The sequence below is a fragment of the Zalophus californianus genome, chromosome 5 (genome assembly GCF_009762305.2).
Source record: "Zalophus californianus isolate mZalCal1 chromosome 5, mZalCal1.pri.v2, whole genome shotgun sequence".
In the NCBI taxonomy this organism is placed as follows: domain Eukaryota; kingdom Metazoa; phylum Chordata; class Mammalia; order Carnivora; family Otariidae; genus Zalophus; species Zalophus californianus.
In genome coordinates this window covers 22,149,406-22,155,405 of record NC_045599.1, presented here as the reverse complement: position 1 = coordinate 22,155,405, position 6,000 = coordinate 22,149,406, and the positions used below count along the sequence as shown (strand labels likewise).

Here is a 6,000-nt window from a genome sequence, read left to right as displayed (position 1 = left end):
AATGCAAACACTTACCAAAGGGATGCTAAGATAGTGGTATAAATATTAGAGAAAGCACACTTTAAGGTAAAAGGCATTATTAGAAATAAAATGTGTGCTTCATAATAATAAACATTTTAACTCACCATGAAGATATAAAATACTTATGTATAATTATACAGCATCAAAATATATGAAGCATAAATTGATGTAACTGAAGAACTAAAATTCAAAATCAGAAAATTTTAACATACCTCTCTCAGTAACAGAACAGATTTAAAAATTGTGTGTGTATATGTGATCAGCAAGAGTGTAGAAGATGTGAACAAGATTAGCCAACTTGACAATAGATCACTACACTGGCAAGAAAATTCTAGAGCCAGGCTTCTACCAAACATTTAAGGATGCAGTATGTCAATCTTACACAAGATCTTTCAGAGAAGACAAAAAGAGGAAACAACTTGTTTTCTGAAGCCAGAGTAATCTTGATACTCAGACCTTTTAAGCAGATAATGAGAAAGGAAATTAAAAACCTGCCTCACACATAGATAATATATCAATATTAATGCAAAAGATTATGCATGATGACCAACCTGGGTTTATTTCATGAATTAAACTGAGTTAATATTAGAAATGCAATCAGTATAAATAACCAAATTAATTGAATAAAGGAGAATAATTAATTGTATCATAAGCTTAATAGATGCAGAAAAGGTGTTTGATAAAATTCAACATCTATTTGTGAATAAAACACTTTGTAAACTAGAAGTAGAAGGAACTTCTTTCATACGATAAAACATTAGTAAAAAGCCTAGGTTAAACATTATACTTAAAATATTGAAAGCCTCCCTTTGAGATAGGAAACAAAATAAGAATATCACATATTTTTATTACATTGAATTGATGTTATTATGTTGAATACTTTTATTCAAGATTGTGTTGGAATTCTAGCCAGTAAAACAAATAAATGAATGAATGAATGAATGAGTACTTGAAGAACTGAAACCGTTATTGTTCATAGTCAATATGCATGTGATTGTAGAAAATCTAAGAGAATTTACAGATACAGTATAAGAAACATAAGGTGAGTTTAGCAAGTTTGCTAGATTTACACTAAATATACAAAAATCAACTGCATTTCTATGTACTGGCAAAAAATCAGAAAAAATAATTTTTTTTTAAATGTTATTATTTAAGGGGTGCCTTGGTTGTTCAGTCGTTTAAGCGTCAGACTCTTGATTTCAGCTCAGGTCATGATCTTGGGGTCAGGAGATCGAGCCCGGCATTGGGTTGTAACCTCAACAAGGAGGCTGCTCGAGGTTCTCTATCCTATCTTTTATCCTCCCCGTCTGCCTCTCCACCCCCCTCCCCACCACTCTCACACTCGCTCAATCGCTCTCTCTCTCAAATAAATAAATAAAATCAAAATAAAACAAAATAAAATGTTACTATTTAAAACAGCATTAAAAAGAACCATGGATTAGATCTAACTAAAGATGTGCAAGCCCACCATGTAGGAAACTATCACATTTTATTAGAGCCATTAAAGAAATCCTGCAGAAGGGTATATCATGCCCATAGACTGGAAGACTATAATGTTATAAACAAGTTATTTCTTCCTGAGTTCATCTGTTGGATCAGTACAATTCCAATAAGAATCCTAACCAGCTTTGTTTTAGGGGAGACTTAAGTGGGGAGCAGCACAAGTGACAGACTGACTCTAAAATACATACGGAAATGCAGAAGGTTAAGAATAGCCAAAATACACATGAAGAACAAGGTGGAAGGACTTGTTTGAGTCGATATTTTGACTTATGAGAAGGTTATTGTAATTAAGGCTACTAAGTATTGGTACAAAATAGACCTATGAAATAGAATAGAGATCCCAGACACCCACACACACATGTGCACTTCATTTACAAAAAAACATGCCACTGCAGTATAGTGGAGGAAGAAGGGTCTTCTCGTTATATGGTACTGCACAAGGGAATTTCCACATAGAGAAGAAAATAAATGATCCTTTCCTTACATTTTACACAAAAATCAACTGAGTGGGATATTACATCTAAATGTAAGAGCCATAAAAATTCTTCCAGAAAATAATAAAGGAGAGTACTTTTATGAACTCATGGTAGGGACTGATTTCTTAAACATCACACACACACACAACCCTAATTGTAAAGGCAAAGTTTGGTAAGACTACATTAAAATGAAGAGCTTCTGTTTGTCGAAATATACCATTAAGAGTGAAAAGTCAAGACAAACTGGGAGAATGTATTTGCAACACATATGATAAAAAGCAGGTTCTATTCAGATATACAGAGAATCTCCCTACAAATCAATATGAAAATGCTATAACAACACAGTAGAAAAGTGGGCAAAAGACTTGAACAAAGAGGTATCCAAATGGCCAGTAAACTACCGGTACTTAATTTCTTTAGTAATCATGTTAATTTTGATTAAAACCAAAATGAAATTTCTGCACACCTAACTGGATAGGCACACTTAAGAAGCAGCTAATGTCAAGTCTTGGTGAGGATCTAGAGCAAAAGAAATTATTTTCCATTACTTGAAGGAATATAGACAGTTAAACCCACTTTGGAAACCAGGTTGACAGTATTTCCTAAAGTTGACTATAATTATATTCAATAATCTGTGATTCTCCTGATAGATACATACCCAACAGAAATGCTTGCCCATGTGTATGAAGAGATATGCACAAGTATGTCCACAGCAGCATTATTCACGGTAGCCAAAAAGTGGAAATAATTCACATGTCTAACAGTGGAATGAGTAAGTAACCTGTCACATAGTCATACAATAAGATATTATACAGCAATAAAAATGAATGAGCTACAGCTACATGCGAGAACATTGATGGATCTCACAAATATAGAGAGAAGCCAAATATGACACACGCATACTACATGATTCCCATCATGTAAAATACAAAAACAGGCAAAATTTTATATTTTAGGCATCCACACTTAAGGTGTAAGCCTGTAAGGAAATGTAAGGAAGTTGATTACCACTAGTCAGAACACTGGTTACCTTCAATGGGTGCATAGGAATTAATGATTGGAAAACAGTACAAGCGAGCATCTGGGTTGCTAATAAAATTCTATATCTTGAGTTGGGTGGTGGTTACACGTAGTGTTTTGTGTACTATTCTGAATACGTTATATTTCACAAAAAAGAAAAAGATTTTAAAGCTGTGGTTGGAAGAATAGGAGTTGGGAAGCGGTGAGCTATTCTATGACTTCAAAAATTGGTTCTGATGTTACAAAAATGTTTTTTCAGGACACTTCTGGTTGCAAGCAATAGAAACCAGACTCAAAATGGAATGAAATACTTAAGCTAATACTACAGAACTTCTAGTAGAAACTCTAGTGATTGATCCAGGGACTCAATATCAGTTATCTGTCACCAGCCAAGACACATAATAAATAAATATTTATTGAATGAAAACCAGGGCTCTTTCTCTAACTCTAGATTCTGTTTCTCTTTGCATATTAACATGGTTTTTCTTCTATTGGTGAAAAATTCCTCCATGTGGTAATAAAATGCCATAAACCATTCCTCACATTGTCCTTACAGTTTGCAGTCACAAAAGAGGACTTCCTTCAGAAAGAATTCAGAATATGCCACTGTAAAATATGCCAATCTGGCAAATGGATGATTTGGTTAGTTGAGAAAAAGGAAACACAGAAAAACTCTCTGCCCGCCCCCCCGAACTAGGAAGGGCCGAACAATTCTTAATCACTGGAGGTAATTCTAGACTTACCTGCCCCGAGATAACACGAGAAGAATCTATATAACAAGCCTTACTAGCTAGCCTTTACCTTCTTAGTTTCCCCCATGTATTTACCTTCCCATAGTTCGCTACCTTTGGAAGCCTAAAATCCTTTTCCTTTGTCTTGTCACTTCTCTATCACACATTTATTTTTCTTTCGTTAAGATGCAATATAAGCCCAGTTTTTTTGTTTTTGCTTTTTTAAAAATTTTATTTATTTATTTGACAGAGAGAGAGAAAGCACAAGCAGGGGGAGCAGCAGCGGAAGAGGGAGAAGCAGGCTCCCCGCTGAGCAGGAGAGCCCCACTCGGGGCTCGATTCCAGGACTCGGGAATCAGGACCTGAGCCGAAGGCAGACGCTTAACCAACTGAGCCACCCAGGTGCCCCTATAAGCCTGGTTTCTAACCACTCCTTTGAATTAGTCATCACTGAGTTCTCCCATGTGTATGTGCAATGTACACATTAATAAACTTCTGGGGTGTTTTTTCCTTATTAATCGGTCTCTTGTCGGTCTACTTTATAGGACCCCAGCTATTGAACCTAAGACGGTACACTTCCTATTGACTGACAGAAACTTCTCAGGGATGTTTCCACTCTGCTCTGGATTACTCTGAACTGGGTCATGTGCACATCATTAGGACTGACTCTGGGTGATAGGGGTAGATTCAGCCTTCCAGGACCCAGACGGATGGATGTTGGCAAGCTAACTCAACGACTGCATCATGAAATCCTTTTTGTATTAACCATTTTGGTCTATAGTGGTGCTTTCCAACTCAGGCTGCCTGCTAGCATGACCTGGTGAGCTTTTAAAAAAAATATTGATGCAGATACTCTAGACCAATTAAATCAGAATTTTTGGATGTGTATGTGGTGGAGGCGAAGGCATTGATACACTTTTCTAAGCCCTCCAGATGATTTTAAGGTATTTCATGTTGTGAAGCTTGGGATTATTGTGTAAATCACTGAGGTAAAATTCAAGACAGAAAATTAGAAAAAATATTTATAGATATTAATCTGTTGTCTCAGGTGAGTGCTACAGTTACTTAATATAAAAATTACTTTTATTTTTTTAATTCATAGGTCATGATAACCTGTGATTCCAATTAAAGATTTTTTAAAAAAGAGAAGAGTTCAGCCCTTCAAGTATTGGTTTGCCCTCCTTAAGCCAGAGGTAAATATAACACCTTTATAAGCTCTTGATCAATAAGATAATCAAAGTTAGGATAACTCTATTTGCACATGAAAAAGTAAAGTGGTTCACATCCTGCTTTAAACCAACAGAAAAGAATTCATTAGCATCAACTAGAAGAGCTATTGGTATATACTATTTCATCAGCACTATAGGTGATAGATTGTTCTCTGAACGGAATTATTTGAAAAATAAATAGTTTCCATACTATCCTGTTTTCTCATGGGTTATAATTGCATTTGAAATGCTATTTTTTTCCAAAAGCCAAAGCTACTCTTCTGGAAATACAAAGGATCGGACTGTAATAATTCATCCAGGACTATTATATGATAATCTTATAAACTCAATTTGAAAAAGGGCATCAACCATTTCTGAGTTCTAATAGCATATTGATAGATAGATTCTAATATTGTACTAACAGATACTACTATTGTGCTAATCCAACATGTCTATGCTTACCCTTCGTGAGTGGTAGTGACTGTTCTCTCTTTTAATGTTAGGATCGCTATGCTTTTGTAAGCAGCATCATGGCACAGTGAAAAGTAACTTTTAGGATCTGATATACCTGGAATTAAATTCTGTCTGCTTTTTATCAACAGTGCAGCCTTGGGCAGATTAACTTCTTCACGTCTCATTTCCCTCTACTATAAAATAAGAATAGGACCCATCATAAGCATTAGGAATGACAATTACCATCCTTCCACCATTTTGCCTCAGACTTTTTAAAAACTTATAACAAGTAAAAAATGAGTAAATGTATTCTTCTTATATAAAAAAATAAAACATTACAGATAAAGAATTTAGACTTTAAAGACCACTAATATCAGTCTGGCGCATATTGAGAGACTGAATAAACAGTCAAGGGCCAGACTATATATATCAATAGAACTCTGATATACAACCTCTGCAACAAGCAGGCTCATAAGCGAAACCACAAGCTCTGCAGCAGCTGGTCCAGAAATCTCAGAGCTTGATCAATGACTGTCAGTTTCCACCGCAGGAGCAACCGGAGGAAGCCAAATATGCTCTCCAAACCAA

The 6,000-nt window shown here is 35.4% G+C and overlaps 1 long non-coding RNA gene across 1 annotated transcript in view; it reads left to right on the top strand.

Moving 5' to 3' along the window:
* Window positions 1-4,307: 4,307 nt before the first annotated feature.
* Window positions 4,308-6,000, top strand: part of LOC113929836 — a 45,975-nt gene continuing 44,282 nt past the window's right edge. The window contains exons 1-2 of the long non-coding RNA XR_003522342.1: window positions 4,308-4,571; window positions 4,854-4,944. This is a non-coding gene — a long non-coding RNA (uncharacterized LOC113929836). The remainder of the gene's footprint in view (window positions 4,572-4,853; window positions 4,945-6,000) is intronic.